We start from the raw sequence: 20614 nt of genomic DNA, 5'->3' as shown, positions 1-20614 counted from the left end.
ATAGATAAGAATGAGGTCATGTGACATCACTCCCAGAATACCTCACCTCTCCAGTCATATCCATCTGTTAATACATAGATAAGAATGAGGTCATGTGACATCACTCCCAGAATCCCTCACCTCTCCAGTCAAATCCATCTGTTATTATATAGATAAGAATGAGGTCATGTGACATCACTCCCAGAATCCCTCACCTCTCCAGTCATATCATCTGTTATTACATAGATAAGAATGAGGTCATGTGACATCACTCCCAGAATCCCTCACCTCTCCAGTCATATCCATCTGTTATTATATAGATAAGAATGAGGTCATGTGACATCACTCCCAGAATCCCTCACCTCTCCAGTCATATCCATCTGTTATTCCATAGATAAGAATGAGGTCATGTGACATCACTCCCAGAATCCCTCACCTCTCCAGTCATATCCATCTGTTATTACATAGATAAGAATGAGGTCATGTGACATCACTCCCAGAATCCCTCACCTCTCCAGTCATATCCATCTGTTATTACATAGATAAGAATGAGGTCATGTGACATCACTCCCAGAATCCCTCACCTCTCCAGTCATATCCATCTGTTATTACATAGATAAGAATGAGGTCATGTGACATCACTCCCAGAATCCCTCACCTCTCCAGTCATATCCATCTGTTATTACATAGATAAGAATGAGGTCATGTGACATCACTCCCAGAATCCCTCACCTCTCCAGTCATATCCATCTGTTATTCCATAGATAAGAATGAGGTCATGTGACATCACTCCCAGAATCCCTCACCTCTCCAGTCATATCCATCTGTTATTATATAGATAAGAATGAGGTCATGTGACATCACTCCCAGAATCCCTCACCTCTCCAATCATATCCATCTGTTATTACATAGATAAGAATGAGGTCATGTGACATCACTCCCAGAATCCCTCAACTCTCCAGTCATATCCATCTGTTATTACATAGATAAGAATGAGGTCATGTGACATCACTCCCAGAATCCCTCACCTCTCCAGTCATATCCATCTGTTATTACATAGATAAGAATGAGGTCATGTGACATCACTCCCAGAATCCCTCACCTCTCCAGTCATATCCATCTGTTATTACATAGATAAGAATGAGGTCATGTGACATCACTCCCAGAATCCCTCACCTCTCCAGTCATATCCATCTGTTATTACATATATAAGAATGAGGTCATGTGACATCACTCCCAGAATCCCTCACCTCTCCAGTCATATCCATCTGTTATTACATAGATAAGAATGAGGTCATGTGACATCACTCCCAGAATCCCTCACCTCTCCAGTCATATCCATCTGTTATTACATAGATAAGAATGAGGTCATGTGACATCACTCCCAGAATCCCTCACCTCTCCAGTAAGCCGGAAGAGTATCTGTAGTGTGAGGTTTATGATCCTGTCGGCCATCTTGTTCCTGTCTCTCTCCATGGTTGATGGGTCATCCAGGAGAATTCTCTTATACAGAAGATATCAGCAGAGGATTCTGGATTGGAGAAACCTGAAGGGAAGAAGAGGAGACGATGAGAAATGGCGGCTGCTAATAGAAACAACAGAGAAAGAAAGAGACAAATACACAGAATGTTCTGGATCCTGTGATCTTCTTCATTAAGTCATAAAACCTTGTGGACCTGAAGGGGTTAATAGTAATGCCCCCTCCCCCAGCGCTCCTGATGTCACCACAACCGTATATACCTCCACCTGCAGACTGTACAGGAGCCGTGTGCTTACAGGACCTGCGATGATGTCACCGTCATGTGATCAGTCACGAGGAGGAGGAGGAGTCACATGATCAGGGGCTGCTGCTCTAGGCTCCTCTGCTCAGTGTATGCAGGACTCTGCTGTGCTGGTTGTGATCGCTGCTGGATGAGCTGAAGTTATGTGTATGCAGCAGAGCTGTGTGTGTGTGATGTGCGTGGTGCAGAGCTGTGTATGTGTGTGTTATATATGTCTGCAGCAGAGCTGTGTGTAATGTGCATGTAGCTGAGCTGTATGTGTACACAGTAGAGCTGTATATGTGTAATGTACATGTAGCTGAGCTGTATGTGTACACAGTAGAGCTGTATATGTGTAATGTACATGTAGCTGAGCTGTATGTGTACACAGTAGAGCTGTATATGTGTAATGTGCATGTAGCTGAGCTGTATGTGTACACTGTAGAGCTGTATATGTGTAATGTACATGTAGCTGAGCTGTATGTGTACACAGTAGAGCTGTATATGTGTAATGTGCATGTAGCTGAGCTGTATGTGTACACAGTAGAGCTGTATATGTGTAATGTGCATGTAGCTGAGCTGTATGTGTACACAGTAGAGCTGTATATGTGTAATGTGCATGTAGCTGAGCTGTATGTGTACACAGTAGAGCTGTATATGTGTAATGTACATGTAGCTGAGCTGTATGTGTACACAGTAGAGCTGTATATGTGTAATGTACATGTAGCTGAGCTGTATGTGTACACAGTAGAGCTGTATATGTGTAATGTACATGTAGCTGAGCTGTATGTGTACACAGTAGAGCTGTATATGTGTAATGTGCATGTAGCTGAGCTGTATGTGTACACAGTAGAGCTGTATATGTGTAATGTGCATGTAGCTGAGCTGTATGTGTACACAGTAGAGCTGTATATGTGTAATGTACATGTAGCTGAGCTGTATGTGTATACAGTAGAGCTGTATATGTGTAATGTACATGTAGCTGAGCTGTATGTGTACACAGTAGAGCTGTATATGTGTAATGTACATGTAGCTGAGCTGTATGTGTATACAGTAGAGCTGTATATGTGTAATGTACATGTAGCTGAGCTGTATGTGTACACAGTAGAGCTGTATATATGTAATGTACATGTAGCTGAGCTGTATGTGTACACAGTAGAGCAGAATATGTGTAATGTACATGTAGCTGAGCTGTATGTGTATACAGTAGAGCTGTATATGTGTAATGTACATGTAGCTGAGCTGTATGTGTATACAGTAGAGCTGTATATGTGTAATGTTCATGTAGCTGAGCTGTATGTGTATACAGTAGAGCTGTATATGTGTAATGTGCATGTAGCTGAGCTGTATGTGTACACAGTAGAGCTGTATATGTGTAATGCGCATGTAGCTGAGCTGTATGTGTACACAGTAGTGCTGTATATGTGTAATGTACATGTAGCTGAGCTGTATGTGTACACAGTAGAGCTGTATATGTGTAATGTGCATGTAGCTGAGCTGTATGTGTATACAGTAGAGCTGTATATGTGTAATGCGCATGTAGCTGAGCTGTATGTGTACACAGTAGAGCTGTATATGTGTAATGTACATGTAGCTGAGCTGTATGTGTACACAGTAGAGCTGTATATGTGTAATGTACATGTAGCTGAGCTGTATGTGTACACAGTAGAGCTGTATATGTGTAATGTACATGTAGCTGAGCTGTATGTGTACACAGTAGAGCTGTATATGTGTAATGTACATGTAGCTGAGCTGTATGTGTACACAGTAGTGCTGTATATGTGTAATGTGCATGTAGCTGAGCTGTATGTGTACACAGTAGAGCTGTATATGTGTAATGTGCATGTAGCTGAGCTGTATGTGTACACAGTAGAGCTGTATATGTGTAATGTACATGTAGCTGAGCTGTATGTGTACACAGTAGAGCTGTATATGTGTAATGTACATGTAGCTGAGCTGTATGTGTACACAGTAGAGCTGTATATGTGTAATGTGCATGTAGCTGAGCTGTATGTGTACACAGTAGAGCTGTATATGTGTAATGTACATGTAGCTGAGCTGTATGTGTACACAGTAGAGCTGTATATGTGTAATGTACATGTAGCTGAGCTGTATGTGTACACAGTAGAGCTGTATAGGTGTAATGTACATGTAGCTGAGCTGTATGTGTACACAGTAGAGCTGTATATGTGTAATGTACATGTAGCTGAGCTGTATGTGTACACAGTAGAGCTGTATATGTGTAATGTACATGTAGCTGAGCTGTATGTGTACACAGTAGAGCTGTATATGGTGGTTATATACAGGTGGCGGTGACTTTATGATCATTAAGTATAATAACCTCCTGTTAGTTTAATACATTTTGCTGAGAAGCCGAGATCTCTGTACATGTTGTAGACGCCACTATGTCTGTTTTTTTTTTTCTACTTGAATTTACAAAAATATCATGTTAAATGGTCACTCTCAATAAAAAATTTTTTTTGCTATTGCATACCTTATTGTAAATAAAAAAATCTGTTTAAAAAAAATGAATTTTTTTATGTTTTTTTTGTGTTTATAAAAGCTGCCACTAGGTGTCTCCCTACTTGTCCAGAGCACATTTTTCCCCATCTCATACACAGACTTTGGACTCCTGCTGGCCTGGCATAAGTCCAAACAAAGAAAGTGCAGCCTGGAGTGCTGAGGGGGGTGTGTGCAGCCTTAGCCAATCATAGCTCATCTCACACTGAACTGAAGTTCTCCCCTGTAAGGCTTCAGATGATGTCACGCATGCTGGGGAACGCCCCTTCCCAGTCTGTGAATCTGACTGAGACTGAGAAGAAAATACAGAACAATATCAAGGTAGAAAACTAACAAATAATAAAAATAAAGGCCGGGGGTGGTTTATCATGATGGGGCAGTGACCTGGGAGGATTATAACATGTAACAAGTTAATGAGAGGTTCTCTTTAATGAAACCGCGCGGTCAATGGCGTAAACATAAAAAATACCAAAGTCCAGAATTGCTGATTTTTGGTCATTTCATAAACCACAAAAAATTATCATAAACGATCAATAAGCCCCAGAAAACTATAGTGGTAATAAAATACTAGAGATCCCGGCACATCCGGCTCGTACATTCCTGTATACGGACAAATAAGAGTTATAGGGGTCAGAGGAGGACGATTCTAAGGCTGGGTTCACACTAAGTTTTCCCCCATACGGGAGCGCATACGGCAGGGGGGAGCTAAAATCTCGCGCTCCCGTATGTGACCGTATGCGCTCCCGTATGTCATTCATTTCAATGAGCCGGCCGGAGTGAAACGTTCGGTCCGGTCGGCTCATTTTTGCGCCGTATGCGCTTTTACAACCGGACCTAAAACTGTGGTCAACCACGGTTTTAGGTCCGGTTGTAAAAGCGCATACGGCGCAAAAATGAGCCGACCGGACCGAACGTTTCACTCCGGTCGGCTCATTGAAGTGAATGGCATACGGGAGCGCATACGGTGACATACGGGAGCGCGAGCTTTTAGCTCCCCCCTGCCGTATGCGCTCCCGTATGGGAGAAAACGTAGTGTGAACCCACCCCAATCATGTCTGTACAAAACATTATACGTGTTTAACCCCTTAAGGACATAGTGTTTTTACGTTTTCTGCACTTTTGTTTTTTTGCTCATCACCTTTTAAAAATCATAACCCTTTAAATTTTCCACCTAAAAATCCATATGATGCTTATTTTTTGCGCCACCAATTCTACTTTGTAATGACATCAGTCATTTTACCATAAAATCTACAGCGAAACGGGAAAAAATAATCATTGCGTGACAAAACTGAAAGAAAAAAAAACTACCATTTTGTAACTTTTGGGGGCTTCCATTTCTAACCAGTAAATTTTTCGGTAAAAATGACACCTTAACTTTATTCTGTAGGTCCATACGGTTAAAATGATCCCCTACTTATATAGGTGATTTTGTCGCACTTCTGGAAAAATCATAACTACATGCAGGAAAATTTTATATGTTTAAAAATGTCATCTTCTGACCCCTATAACTTTTTTATATTTCCGAATTTGGGGCGGTATGAGGGCTCATTTTTTCGGACGTGATCTGAAGTTTTTATTGGTACCATTTTTGTTTTGATCTGACTCTTTGATCGCTTTTTTTATGGTTTAAAGTGACCAAAAATACGCTATTTTGGACTTTGGAATTTTTTCCGTGTACGCCATTGACCGTGCGATTTAATTAATGATATACTTATATTGATCGGAGATTTACTTACGCGGCTATACCACATATGTTTATTTTTATAAAAAAAATTTTTTTTTTGTAAAAAAAGGGGAAGGATTATTCATACTTTTATTAGGGAAGGGGTTAAATCACATTTATTAATACTTTTCACTTTTTTTTTTTTTGCAATGTTATAGCCCATAGGAGACTATAACATTGCACACACTGATTTCTCACACTGATCACTGCCATGCAAGAGCATGGCATTGATCAGTGTTATCGCCACTCGACTGCTCCTTCCTGGATGTCGGGCACAGAGCAGTCATTTGGCGATTGGACAGTGAGGAGGCAGGTAAGGATCCTCCTCGTGTCCTACAAGCTGTTCAGGATGCCGTGGCGGTCCAAAACAGCACCACTGCCAGGACGGTTCCACTTTCACTTCAGACGCGACCATCAAAGTATCACCACGATCGGTTATGTCCGGTATTAGCCGCGGGTCCCGGACATTGATGGCCGCCGGCAACGACTCGATTTGATGTGGGGGTCACCATGCGACCCTGCGTTATATCACGGGAGCTGCGTGGGATGTAAATATACGTCCTGTGTCGTTAAGGTCACAGCCAATTTTATTTTTGCATTTTAGTATCTTCCTCCTCGCCTTCCAATAATCATAACTCTTTTATTTCCATCCACAGATCCATATGAGGCTTGTTTTTTGGGAAACCAATTGTCCTTTGTAATGACAGCACTAATTTTACCATAAAATGTATGACAGACCCCAAAAATTATTATTTGTGAGGTAATTAAAGAGAAAACCGCAGTTTTGTAAATTTTGAAAGGTTTTGTTTTCACACTGTTCACTTTACGGTAATAATGACATTTTCTTTATCCTGTGGGTCAATATGATTAAAATGATCCCCATGTTATATACTTTTCTATTATTCTACCGCTTTATAAAAATAGCATATTTTTTTAAGTACAATTATTACGTTTAACTTGTTGGGACGCAGGGAGTACCTGTACGCCCTCCCTATTTCCGGTCACCGCCGCTTGTTGGGCAGTAATCGGAGGAGGATGACTGATGATATCTATTAGCAGCCATCCCGGCACATCGCCTAGGGGGGTCCCGAGACCGCTTCCCCAAAATGTTAATCGCCGTGATTCGCCGGTCAATTCTAGGTCAATCAGGGTTTCTGATGACCCGATCGCCCAGAAAATATGAGTGCTGTCAGAGACATCACTGACCACCATGATGGATAGGAGTGAAGTGGCAGGGGTACTACCTCCTCCTATCCCCTGCAATTAGTCAGGACTGACAGACCAATGGTAGGATGGTTAAAGTTAAGATCCCCCGCTCTGCCCACCAATGGAAGTCCGTGCAGAGTGGGGTGGGGGTAGTGGCTCGGAGGTGGGGACGACTGTGGAGACTGCGCACGACAGTCAAGATCATCTTTGGTGGCCTGCTAAAAGTTACAAAACTACAACTCTCAGCATGCCCCGACAGCTGTTGGCTGTCTAGGCATGCTGGATGTTGTAGTTTTGCAATATCTGGAGGGCCACAGATTAAAGACCACTGTGCAGATGTTGCAAAACTACAACTCTCAGCATGCCCAGACAGTCCAGGCATGCTGGGAGTTGTAGTTCTGCACTAGCTGGAGGTACACGGGTTGGGAAACATTGAGTTAGAAAACAGATCCTAACTTAGTGTTTCCCAATCCGTGTGCCTACAGCTGTGTTCACAACTACAACTCTCAGCATGCATGGTCTGTCAGTACATGCTGGGAGCTGAGAGTAGTTTCTAAAATAGAAAAACATCTCATAAAATTGTCCAGGCATGCTGGGTGTTTTGCAACAGCTGGAGGCACCCTGTTTGGGAAACACTGCCATATACCGATGCACAGACCTAGTCCTGCTTAAGTGGTGCAGCAAGTCACGCAGGCCGGGATGTAACAAGTTAAACTTTCCTGGCATACAGGTCCAAGCTTTAGGCTATAATCCCCACCATTTTCTGTAACAATAATGGCTGGAACATTAAACTGTGCACAAAAAGCCATTTCCCCATTACATTTATAGGGATTCTACAGGAAATATTGGCTCCTTTTGGGACAGATTTTTGAGCCTTTTTTGGGGCCTTTTCTCTCCCAGAAATGGTGATAAAACATAGTGGGAAGATATTGGTATTGTGAAGCAGCCGGCATGGTTCTTAGTTGTGTAATGTGTCCAGTAGGGGGCGAGAGTCACACTGGGGAGATTTATCAAAACCCTTCAAGAGGAAAAGGTGCCCATAGCAACCAATCAGATCGCTTCTTTCATTGTTACCAAGGCCTCTGCAAAGTGAAAGAAGCCATCTGATTGGTTGCTATGGGCAACTGGGGAACTTTTCCTCTGGACGGGTTTTGATAACTGTGTTTGTGATTCCGTTTATACTCTTGGAAAGGACAAAAACGTAACGTTAGACGCTAAAACAGATTCTGCGCTTCACATTACTACAGGATCTTTTTACCATTGACTTACATTATAATACAATAAAATATGGTGTATAAATAATCTGTAATGGGAGAGGTTTATCGGACCCGTGTGGAGGAGGAGGGGATAAGTCGCCCATGAAGACCAATCAGATCGCTACTTTCATTTTTCATAGGCCTTTATAAAGATGGGATATGCGGTCTGACTGGTCGCTGTGGGCGGCTGCTTCACTCTTCCTCTGCACCGGATTTGATGAATCTCTCCCAATGAGTCCATTCTAAAGAAAAATGGTAAATGGCGCCATTAAAACCTGTAGATGACAGCGCAACCCGCCCCACAAACAGCCCTGTACATGGAAGATGGCGAAAGTCATAAGGGGCAGAATAGGGGAATTGGAAGAAGATTTATTTGGGGGAAAAAAAAGGTTTCTACTTTTCTAAAAGAAGTGTGATAGTATAAACCAAATGTAACTATGAGTATCGCTGAAATCCTATTAAATGACAAAATAAAGAGAACGTGCCAGGTTTACCATGAACTGCACTGTGGAAAAACAAAAAAAAACAAAAGTTGCACATTTTTTTTTCTCTTTAATTCCTACTCCACAAATGATATTTTCTTGGTTTCGCTGGACATTTTATAGTAAAATAGAAGGTGTCATTACAAAGTACAATCAGTTGTGCCAAAAAACAAGTCCTGTGGATGGAAAAGTAAAATGCACCAAAGAAAATAGTCCTGGATGATGTGACAATGCTGGACAGACTGATGAAAGGTTCTGTGTAACCAGCTTCAGCCTCAGACTGTGATTGAGAGCGATCATGGAGCTTTATATTATTGCTATACCCAGTGGATTATTTACCCTGTTAGTGATCGGGGTCATATTCTACATCTGTATTAAGAAATATAAATCTACACAACATGACGACTTAGAAGAAGTTATTGTAGAGAAACCAACCAATAAAAACCAATCTTCTGATGATGACAACTTAGAAGAAGAGAAGAGAAAGGCTGCGGCCTCGGAGGAGCCTGACACCGCACCACCAGCCAAGAAACCCAGGACAGAAGGCAAGTGTGATCAAAGTGGTGAAGATGAAGGTCCATCCCAGGATGAGCCCAATATCTACACACCACAGAACACCAAGGACCTGTCTCCCGACCAAATGTCAGTGCTGCAAAGTCAAGGCTATGACGGCATGCTGGACGATGAGATCATCAACATGGCTCAAGATCTCCTCCAAAGGCAATTCCCCGACTCCGATGGCCTCCAGCCTGTGGCCTCTGTCCTCTTTCCCGGGTACGAGGTAACAAAAGATGCCGTTCAGATCCATAACGACTGGAAAAGAATGCATTGGCTAACCACCTGCTATAGAGATGGCAAGATCATGGTGGCCGACAGCATAAGAACCCACAATCTGTCACCTTCCATATGTGACCAGATAACAAACCTATACAGTGGAGTGGTACACGAGCCCCTTAATCATCTGCACTTTCTGGACGTAGACCAGCAGAGTAATAACTACGACTGTGGAGTGTTTGCCATCGCTTTTGCTTATGAGTTGCTGGCAAAGGACGGAGACCCAGAGGTGACATATGACCACACGGCAATAAGGGGACATCTCATAACGTGTCTACAGAACGGTATCATAACCAAATTTCCCACAAAGGAAAAGTAAGACCACCACCGCAATTACAGTGCTGACTGTCAATGGACCAACTAAGAAGCACAGGACTTCATTTCATTTTAGTTGAGTTTAAGTGCTAGTGTGTGTCTTATTATAAATATATATAAACCTAAGAAACCTGTCATATTGTGGACTAAATATACATGAAAAAGGTAAAAGTGAAAATCATAGAATCAAAACATTCAACAACATTGATGACACGATCATAATATATATAAGCCTAGAGTCCTATGAGCGGCTCTAGACTTTGTGAAAATTGAGTTGAGTGTGTATGCAGCAGAGTTGAGTGCGATATTGTGTGTATGTAGCAGAGCTGAGTGTGTGTGTGTATGTAGTAGAGTAGAGTGTGTGAATGTGTGTATGTAGCAGAGCAGAGTGTGTGAATGTGTGTATGTAGCAGAGCTGAGTGTGTGTGTGTGTGTGTGTGTAGCAGAGCTGAGTGTGTGTATGCAGCAGAGTTATGTGTGATTGTGTGTGTGGCAGAGCTGAGTGTGTGAGTGTGTGTATGTAGCAGAGCTGAATATGTGAGTGTGTGTATGCAGCAGAGCTGAGTGTGTGTAAGTAGCAAAGCTGAGTGTGTGTGTGTGCATGTAGCAGAGCTGAGTGTGTGTATGCAGCAGAGTTAAGTGTGTGAGTTTGTGTATGTAGCAGAACTAAGTGTGTGAGTATGTAGCAGAGCTGCGTGTGTAAACAGCGTAAGTGTGTACTACATACACACTGCTATACACATGGTAGTATGTGCAGAGCATTGCATCCTAGTGTCTGTACTACAGACACTAGGATGCAATGCTCTGCACATACACCCATGGGTAAAGCAGTGTGTTTGTAGTACATATACACTGCTATACACATGGGGGGCTGCAGAGCATTTGCACCCTAGTGTTTGTACTATAGAGTCTGTACAACAGACATGGGTCAGGTGCAATGCTCTGCAGTCTGCACATACCCACATGTGTATAGGAGTGCTATATAAAAAGTGTAAAGTAAAAAAAATTAAATGGAAATAAACCGCTCCCCTAATAAAAATTAGCTCCCCCTTTTCCTATTGCTATACAAAAAAAGTAAAAAAAAATGTTTACATATGTGATACTGCCGCGTGGCGAACTGTCTGAACTATTAAAATTAAATGTTAGTAAATCATTAACATGTTATTTTAATAGTTCAGACAGTTACCCATGCGGCAGTATCAAATTTACGCTGGTTTTTGTACAGGATCATTAATAATGACAACAACCGGCATAAACATAAAAAAACTAAAAAATTCTGCTGTTAGGTCAAATCACATGGTACAAACTATTAATATGGCCATTGTACATGATTTATCAAGTAGAATCAGCTGAACCCCTTTTTTTTGGCATTTTGACATTTTTCCGATTAATCGACGAAATAATCGGCAACTAATCGATTATTAAAATAATGGTTATCTGCAGCCCTAATGACCACGATATAGTGACAGGATAATACTACCATACTGATACTGGATAAAACCGCTATACACAGTATCACCAATAACACCACTATACAAGGGACAAATGATTGTACCACACCATGACTACACATTATAACACCGCTATACACAGACAGTAGTGACCCCGGCTCTACACACCATAGAACAGTACTGATTACATACAGTTACATCAGGTGACCTCTTCTCTCATCACTTTCCTTCTCTATACAGCCCAGACCGTCATGATTATTTCTTTCAGCCACAACTCCACAGAACCTGCCAGACAAACATTTTAGATTTTTCTAGCACCTTTAGCGCTCTATACAGTAATAATAACAGGAGTGTCCCACATAGTAGAGTGGGTAGATACGTGGGTTTGGGGAAGGGTAGATAGATTCTCCTTACATGGTTTCTGCATTATACAGGTGTCTCAAGTAAGTAGGTGTCACCTGTAGGTAGGTCCCCCTATATAGTAGTAGCAGCCCCCAGCATATAGTAGAAGCAGCCCCCTTTAGGTAGGAAAATCAGCAGCCTATTTTAGGTAAAATAAATAGTACCCCCCCCCCTTTAGAAAGTGGTAGCAGCAGCAGCAGCCCCCTTTAGGCAGTAGTATTAGCCCCATTTAGGAGGTAGAAGCAGCCCCCTTTAGGTAAAATAAACAGTACCCCCCCCCCTTTAGACAGTAGTAGTAGCCTTCTTTGACAATAGTAGCAGCAGCTCCCTTTAGAAAGTGGTAGCAGCAGCAGCAGCCCCCTTCAGGCAGTAGTATTAGCAGCTCCTTTTAGACAGTAGTAGCAGAAGTCCCATTTAGGAAGTAGAAGCAGCAGCAGCCCCCTTTAGGCCCCCCCCCCCTCCAGCGCGAGGCCTTAGGCAGCAGCCCAGCTCGCCTAATAGGAGAGCCACCTCTGATTATTAGCAAAAGTTCATACCAAATATAAAGTCAAGAATAGAGCAAATCCATATATACATGTAAACATAAGCAATAGTAACAAAAGTAGATTGCTGGTGGGTGTTGGGTGGAACCAAGAGGTCAGGTCTACAGGTTAATGGAAAGACAAGCAGGGAAACTGGGTAAAGTATTCTGAAAACATCTAAACTGTTCATTAGGGAAGTAGTGCAGATCATTAGGGGGCAGTGGTGCAGATCATTAGAGGGCAGTGTCATAGATCATTAGGGGGCAGTGGTGCAGATCATTAGGGCAGTAGTGCAGGTCATTAGGGGGGCAGTGTCAAAGATCATTAGGGCAGTAGTGCAGATCATTAGGGGGCAGTAGTGCAGATCATTAGGGGGCAGTAGTGCAGATCGTTAGGGGGCAGTGGTGCAGATCGTTAGGGGGCAGTGGTGCAGATCGTTAGGGGGCAGTGGTGCAGATCATTAGGGGGCAGTAGTGCAGATCATTAGGGGGGCAGTAGTGCAGATCATTAGGGGGGCAGTAGTGCAGATCATTAGGGGGCAGTAGTGCAGATCATTAGGGGGGCAGTAGTGCAGATCATTAGGGGGCAGTAGTGCAGATCATTAGGGGGCAGTAGTGCAGATCATTAGGGGGAAGTAGTGTGGTAGTCGGGTGATACAAGCTAGCTGCAGGGTCTGGTGGTATTAACCCTGTGTGGGGGCGAGTTGGTATTAACCCCTTACTTGTATCGTGACGCCAGGGTGCAGGTTTTTCCAGTTGGTTCACTGCCGATAATCTGCCCAGAAACGGTGATGGAAGTAATAGAATGTCCACGGCTGAAGTTATCAGAACGTTAACTCTTTCCTTGTAGCTTGTGCAGCAATAACAACCATTAACAGTCTTTACGGTTCTGAGGTCTCTGGTTTGCAGGTAACCTCGCACACTTGTCAGGACTGAGCATACACTTGAGTGAACCACTGTGCTACTGTTACTTTGGCTTGGAAGTAGTCCCGGAGTTATAAGTGGCTGCTGTGAGATGGCTTGAGGCCTATCTGAGATGAGTAGAGATAAGAGATAAATCTGTGCTTGTCTTATCTGATGATCCCGGAACTAACACAGGAACAAACAGGAAGAAGGATCAGAATACAGCCCTTTATATAGTGTGGGCTAGACTAATGCTCATTGGTGGCAAGTTACTTAGTTACCTGTGACCATTCAATCATGGGTACATCACATGACTCGCAGGTCCTAACAAATATCACATGATAAACGGATCACATGACTTAACCCCTTAAGGACGCAGCTCATTTTCACCTTAAGGACTGAGCCCTTTTTTGTAATTCTGACCACCGTCACTTTAAGCATTAATAACTCTGACGCTTTTACCGATTATTCTGATTCTGAGATTGTTTTTTCGTGGCATATTCTACTTTATTTTGGTGGTAGATTTTTGGCGTTACTTGCATCTTTTCTTGGTAAAAAATCCCCAAATTTCATGAAAATTAATTTTTTTTAGCATTTTTCTAACTTTGAAACTCTCTACTTGTAAGGAAAATGGATATTCCAAATAAATGTTATATTGATTCACAAATACAATATGTCTACTATATGTTGACATCATAAAATGGACATATTTTTTACTTTTTGAAGACATTAGAGGGTTTCAAAGTAGAGCAGCAATTTTCCAAATTTTCAATTCATGAAAATTGCAAAATCTGAAGGGAGAGATGTTACAGAACTACAACTCCCAGCATGCCTGGGCAGTCTAGGCATGCTGAGAGTTGTAGTTTGGCAACATCTGGAGGGCCACCATTTGGGCACCACTGTAATAGTGGTCTCCAAACTGTGACCCTCCAGATGTTGCAAAACTACAACTCCCAGCATGCCTTTGGCTGTCTGGGCATGCTGGGAGTTGCAGTTTGCCAACCACTAGAAGGGCAGCAGTAAAGATCGCTTTACTGACACCTTTCTCCCCCCCCCCACCGTCGCCTCTCTACCTGCGCCGCTGATCTCCGCAGTCTCCACCGATGATCGGCGGTCCCCACGGCATCTTCTCTTCACGTACCCACCGCCATCTTCTCCCCCAGTTCTGCCCGACATCCAGGGGTGGGCAGAGCGGGGGTTTCCTTGGCAACCCCCTGTCGTGCATTGCCATTGGTCAGAATTCATTTCTGACTAATGGCAGGGGATAGGAGGAGATCGCAGCACTGCAACCTCATTCCTATCCCTCATGATGATCGGGGCTTTCACTGACAGCTCCGATCATCCCTATTTTCCGGGCGATCAGGTCACTAGAGACCCAATCAGCCCGGAATAGGAGTAAATTGCATGCCTAAATTGACATGCGATTTTCTCTGATCGCCGACATAGGGGGGGCTCTCAGGACCCCCTCGGCGATGTGCCAGGATGCCTGCTGAATGATTTCAGCAGGCATTCCGGTCCGGTCCCCAACCGGCTAGCGGCGAGGACCGGAATTCCCACTGGCGTATCCATACGCACTACGTCCTTAAGGACTCGGGATGCAGGGCTCTATGCATATGCCCTAAGTCCTGAACAGGTTAAAGGGGTTATCCAGGAAAAAACTTTTTTATATATATTTCAACTGGCTCCAGAAAGTTAAACAGATTTGTAAATTACTTCTATTAAAAAATCTTAATCCTTTCAGTACTTATGAGCTACTGAAGTTGAGTTGTTCTTTTCTATCTAAGTGCTCTCTGATGACACGTGTCTAGGGAACTGTCCAGAGTAGAAGCAAATCACCATAGCAAACCTCTTCTACTCTGTGCAGTTCCCGAGACAAGCAGAGATGTCAGCAGAGAGCACTGTTGCCAGACAGAAAAGAACAACTCAACTTTAGCAGCGGATAATTATTGGAAGGATTAAGATTTTTTAATTGAAGTAATTTACAAATCTGTTTAACTTTCTGAAGCCAGTTGATATAAAAAATACCCCTTTAAATTAACAAATGACGTCTAACAATTCCTTTCCTTGAACGGAGAGCGCACAGCTGGCTTCATCCCCTCAGAGATCTGGGAACCAACCATAGAGCCACCTGGTTAATTCTTCTCCGCACTTCAGCCGAATACAACTTGTTCTTCCCTCTATAACCTAAGGAAGGACCCTGTGTAGAGTAGGAGACCCCACTAATCTAACACCTATAGGATCAGAATGTCCTAGAAGCCAGAAGATAGAAGTGATTGTATATGTCTAATCTGCTCATGTCCTGTTACCTTGTAGCCATATATGAGACTCTTTACCTCCCATGTAAAATTATAGAGATGACATCGCTGGATCGGAGATTATATTATAAAAGAAAAACTTTTTTTCCCAATGTCTCTTTTATTGTTAACAAAAGATTAAAAAAAGCAACAAATCATTGTTTTTTAATTTAAATGTATTTTTATCAAATCATATATAACGATAATTACATTCACATAAAGAGAGACCGAAGTGAAGAGAATAAAAGGGGGAAATAAATTATTTTAATAAACGTTTAATGCTGTTTTAATCTGTCCATTTATCCCATGTCTCCACCAGTCTTTTCCCTTCCCTAGCGGATCCTTTGTTTGCCAGTAACTCATATCTCTTTACTTATTAGATTTATCCAAGTCCTTATATCTGGGACCACCTCTGAAAGACACAATCTTACAATTAATAATCGAGCATAAAAGAGGAATTTCAAGCAAAGTTCTGAATTCTTATTTATTTCCGTATTATCTCCCAAAATAACTACCTCAAATGTAAATGCTATATCTATCCCCAATCTCTTTTTAAGTTCTTCATATATCCTTTCCCTATATTTCTGAATTTTTCTGCACGCCCAAATAATATGGGTGTAATCCGCCTCATTTAGCTGGCATCTTGGGCATTCTGCGTCAAGCCTATACCCAAATCTCACCAAATCAACCGGAGCCAGGTGAGTTTTCCACAAAATGTTCCACTGGATAAATCTGTGATCCCTATTAATTGAAATCCTATTAACATTCTTAAATACACGACCCCCAAAATCTTAATTTTTACACTGAAATTGTTTTATCCACCTCCCTTCTACTCTATGTAAATTTTCTTTGACTATTTCCACCAATAATTTTTTGTATATTTGGGTCATATCTTTTTTATTATAGAACCAATTCCCCACAAATTCAATAATATTATGTGAATCAACCTGAAAGTATTCAATCTACAGTGCATTTATACATGTGATATACAGTGCATAGCGAAAGTATTCGGCCCCCTTGAACTTTTCAACCTTTTTCCACATTTCAGGCTTCAAACATTAACATATAAAACTGTAATTTTTTGTGAAGAATCAACAAGTGGGACACAATCATAAAGTGGAACAAAATTTATTGGATATTTCAAACTTTTTAAACAAATAAAAAACTGAAAAATTGGGCGTGCAAAATTATTCAGCCCCTTTACTTTCAGTGCAGCAAACTCTCTCCAGAAGTTCAGTGAGGATCTCTGAATGATCCAATGTTGACCTAAATGACTAATGATGATAAATAGAATCCACCTGTGTGTAATCAAGTCTCCGTATAAATGCACCTGCACTGTGATAGTCTCAGAGGTCCGTTTAAAGCGCAGAGAGCATCATGAAGAACAAGGAACACACCAGGCAGGTCCGAGATACTGTGGAGAAGTTAAAAGCCGGATTTGGATACAAAAAGATGTCCCAAGCTTTAAACATCCCAAGGAGCACTGTGCAAGCGATAATATTGAAATGGAAGGAGTATCAGACCATTGCAAATCTATGAAGACCTGGCCGTCCCTCTAAACTTTCAGATCATACAAGGAGAAGACTGATCAGAGATGCAGCCAAGAGGCCCATGATCACTCTGGATGAACCGCAGAGATCTACAGCTGAGGTGGGAGACTCTGTCCATAGGACAACTATCAGTCGTATACTGCACAAATCTGGCCTTTATGGAAGAGTGGCAAGAAGAAAGCCATTTCTTAAAGATATCCATGAAAAGTGTTGTTTAAAGTTTGCCACAAGCCACCTGGGAGACACCAAACATGTGGAAGAAGGTGCTCTGGTCAGATGAAACCAAAATCCAACTTTTTGGCAACAATGCAAAACGTTATGTTTAGCGTAAAAGCAACACAGCTCATCACCCTGAACACACCATCCCCACTGTCACACATGGTGGTGGCAGCATCATGGTTTGGGCTTTTCTTCAGCAGGGACAGGGAAGATGGTTAAAATAGATGGGAAGAGATAGATGGAGCCAAATACAGGACCATTCTGGAAAAAAACCTGATGGAGTCTGCAAAAGACCTGAGACTGGGACGGAGATTTGTCTTCCAACAAGACAATGATCCAAAACATTCTACAAAAGTGCACGTTTTCCCTTTCACAAAAATGTGTTCAATTAATCTTACCCCGACCTTAATCCAAGAACCACTATCTGAAAATTCATTAAATTTCTTCAACCTAGGGTTAAACCACACTGGTGTAAACCTAAGATTATTTTTTATATGACAAATTCTTTTAAGATTAACCCATATTTTCCCAAATAATTAGCATTGCGTGATAGTAACAAATCCTTGTTACACCACAATAATATTCATATTGCCGCAATAATACAGAAATTACAAACTCTAAATAATAAACTCTTTAGAAAAAAAAAAGATAGAAATAGATAGGAAAAGAAATAGATAAACCTGACGTCTAGCATAAAACGTAATAATCAATTATTTAATTAAAAGGTTGTAAAAGTAATCTAAGGAGAACAAGTCTCCAAGGAATTGCTCAAGAAATTTTGCCATGAAACAGGTTTTGAACTGGGAAGTTTTTTTGCACTGATGGTTTGAACTAAAGTCTCTATAATCATAATGAGAAGGGGGCGGGGACAACACTGACGCGTTACATTCCCTATATACAACGTCAGGGACAATATTACATTTATTATAAGTCCAGTGTGCGGAGATTAATATAAGAATAATAATAAGAAGAAAGAAAGAAAACTTCTTAAAAATTGATAACAAGTTTGGAGATGAAGCATATATTGTATAAATATATATGTATGTATTACTGTCAACTATCCTATGTACTTGGTTACTATATAGATGTGTGAGTTCTTTTATGTTTAATAAGATGTGATTGCTGAGTAAAACATTTCCCACACTTAGAACATGAAAATGGCTTCTTCCCTGTGTGAGTTCTTTGATGTTTAACAAGATTTAATTTCCCAGTATAACATTTCCCACATTCTGCACATTAAAATGGATTCTCCCCTGTGTGAGTTCTTTGATGTTGAACAAGATTTGATTTCTTAGCATAACATTTCCCACATTTGGAACATGAAAATGGCTTCTCTCCTGTGTGAGTTCTTTGATGTTTAACAAGATTTGATTGCTGAGTAAAACATTTTCCACATTCTGAACATGAAAATGGCTTCTCTCCTGTGTGAGTTCTTTGATGTTTAACAAGATTTGTTTTCCGAGCAAAACATTTTCCACATTCTGAACATGAAAATGGCTTCTCCCCTGTGTGAGTTCTTTTATGTTTAACAAGATGTGAATGTTGAGTATAACATTTCCCACATTCTGAACATGAAAATGGCTTCTCTCCTGTGTGAGTTCTTTGATGTTGAACAAGATTTGATTTCTGAGCAAAACATTTCCCACATTCTGAACATGAAAATGGCTTCTCTCCTGTGTGAGTTTTTTGATGTACAACAAGCTCTGATTTGTGAGTAAAACATTTCCCACATTCTGAACATAAAAATGACTTCTCCCCTGTGTGAGTTCTTTGATGTTGAACAAGAATTGATTTCTGAGCAAAACATTTCTCACATTCTGAACATGAAAATGGCTTCTCTCCTGTGTGAGTTCTTTGATGTTGAACAATAATTGATTTCAGAGCAAAACATTTACCACATTCTGAACATGAAAATGGCTTCTCTCCTGTGTGAGTTCTTTGATGTTTAACAAAACTTGATTTAAAAGTAAAACATTTACCACATTCTGAACATAAAAATGGCTTCTCTCCTGTGTGAGTTCTTTGATGTTGAATAAGATTTGATTTCTTATTAAAACATTTCCCACATTCTGAACATGAAAATGGCTTCTCCCCTGTGTGAGTTATTTTATGTTGAACAAGATGTGATTTGTCAGTAAAACATTTCCCACATTCTGAGCATGAATATGGTTTCTCTCTTGTGTGATCTCTTTGATGTCCATCATTCCTTCTGTGACCTTTATTTTGCTGAACATCCTGTGATGAGTGAGAAGACAGGACCTGTATATAAGGATGAGATGACAGATCTTGGCTGTGAAGGGCTGAGGGTGTATCTGGGATAATGGAATGTTCTTCATATGTATCTTGTGTGATATCATCATCTGCTTTATAATCTGAAGATATAAGATTCTCCTCTGATCTCCTGCTACAAGAATCTGCAGAGAATAACACAGATTATATAATTGAGTATTAACCTTATTTACATTTTTCCATCTAGAGTCACATGAGAGTTTGTTTTTTGTGGGACAAATTTTACTGTGAAATAGAAAAAAAATTGTGGGATAAAATTCAATTGAAATAAAATACAATTTTTGCTAATTTGGGATTTTTTCATCATCTACCATATAACGTGATGTCACAACTGACATTATACTTATCCATCAGGTCAGTATCATCTTGTATAGTTTTCCTTATGGTTTAATAAAAAAAATACTTTAACCCCTTAAGGACTTTTTAAGGGTTTTTTCACTTTCGTTTCTTCCTCCTCACCTTCTAAAAATCCGAACGCTTTCAGTTTTCTACCTACAGACCCATATGAGGTTGTTGTTGGTTTTTTGCGCTACCAATTTTACTTTGCAATGACATCAATCATTTCACCACAAAATCTACGGTGAAACAAAAAAAAAAAATATTTGTGAGGCAAAAAAAAAAACCCCACTATTATGTAACATTTTGGGGCTTCCGTTTCTACGCAGCACTTATCGGTAACAATGACACCTTGCCTTTATTCTGTAGGTCCATACGGTATAAGGATACCTAAATGATATAGGTTTGATTTTGTTTTACTTCTTTTAACCCCTTAAGTATCAAGCCCATTATGACCTTAAGGACGGGAGCATTTTTTGCACCTCTGACCACTGTCACTTTAAGCATTAATAACTCTGATGCTTTTACTTATGAATTTGATTCCGAGAATGTTTTTTTTCGTGACATATTCTACT

At 41.0% G+C, this 20614-nt stretch overlaps 1 protein-coding gene and 1 pseudogene across 1 annotated transcript in view; one reads left to right on the top strand and one right to left on the bottom strand.

The window, feature by feature from the left end:
• Positions 1 to 20614, top strand: part of LOC130298011 (oocyte zinc finger protein XlCOF7.1-like) — an 89991-nt gene that overhangs the window by 31683 nt on the left and 37694 nt on the right. The window lies entirely within an intron of this gene.
• The window catches only part of LOC130298016 (oocyte zinc finger protein XlCOF6-like), a 45805-nt pseudogene that overhangs the window by 5766 nt on the left and 19425 nt on the right, over positions 1 to 20614 (bottom strand).

This window comes from Hyla sarda, assembly GCF_029499605.1.
Source record: "Hyla sarda isolate aHylSar1 chromosome 1 unlocalized genomic scaffold, aHylSar1.hap1 SUPER_1_unloc_16, whole genome shotgun sequence".
Lineage (NCBI taxonomy): Eukaryota > Metazoa > Chordata > Amphibia > Anura > Hylidae > Hyla > Hyla sarda.
The sequence above is the reverse complement of the archived record's forward strand: the minus strand, read 5'-3'. Positions and strand labels throughout refer to the sequence as shown.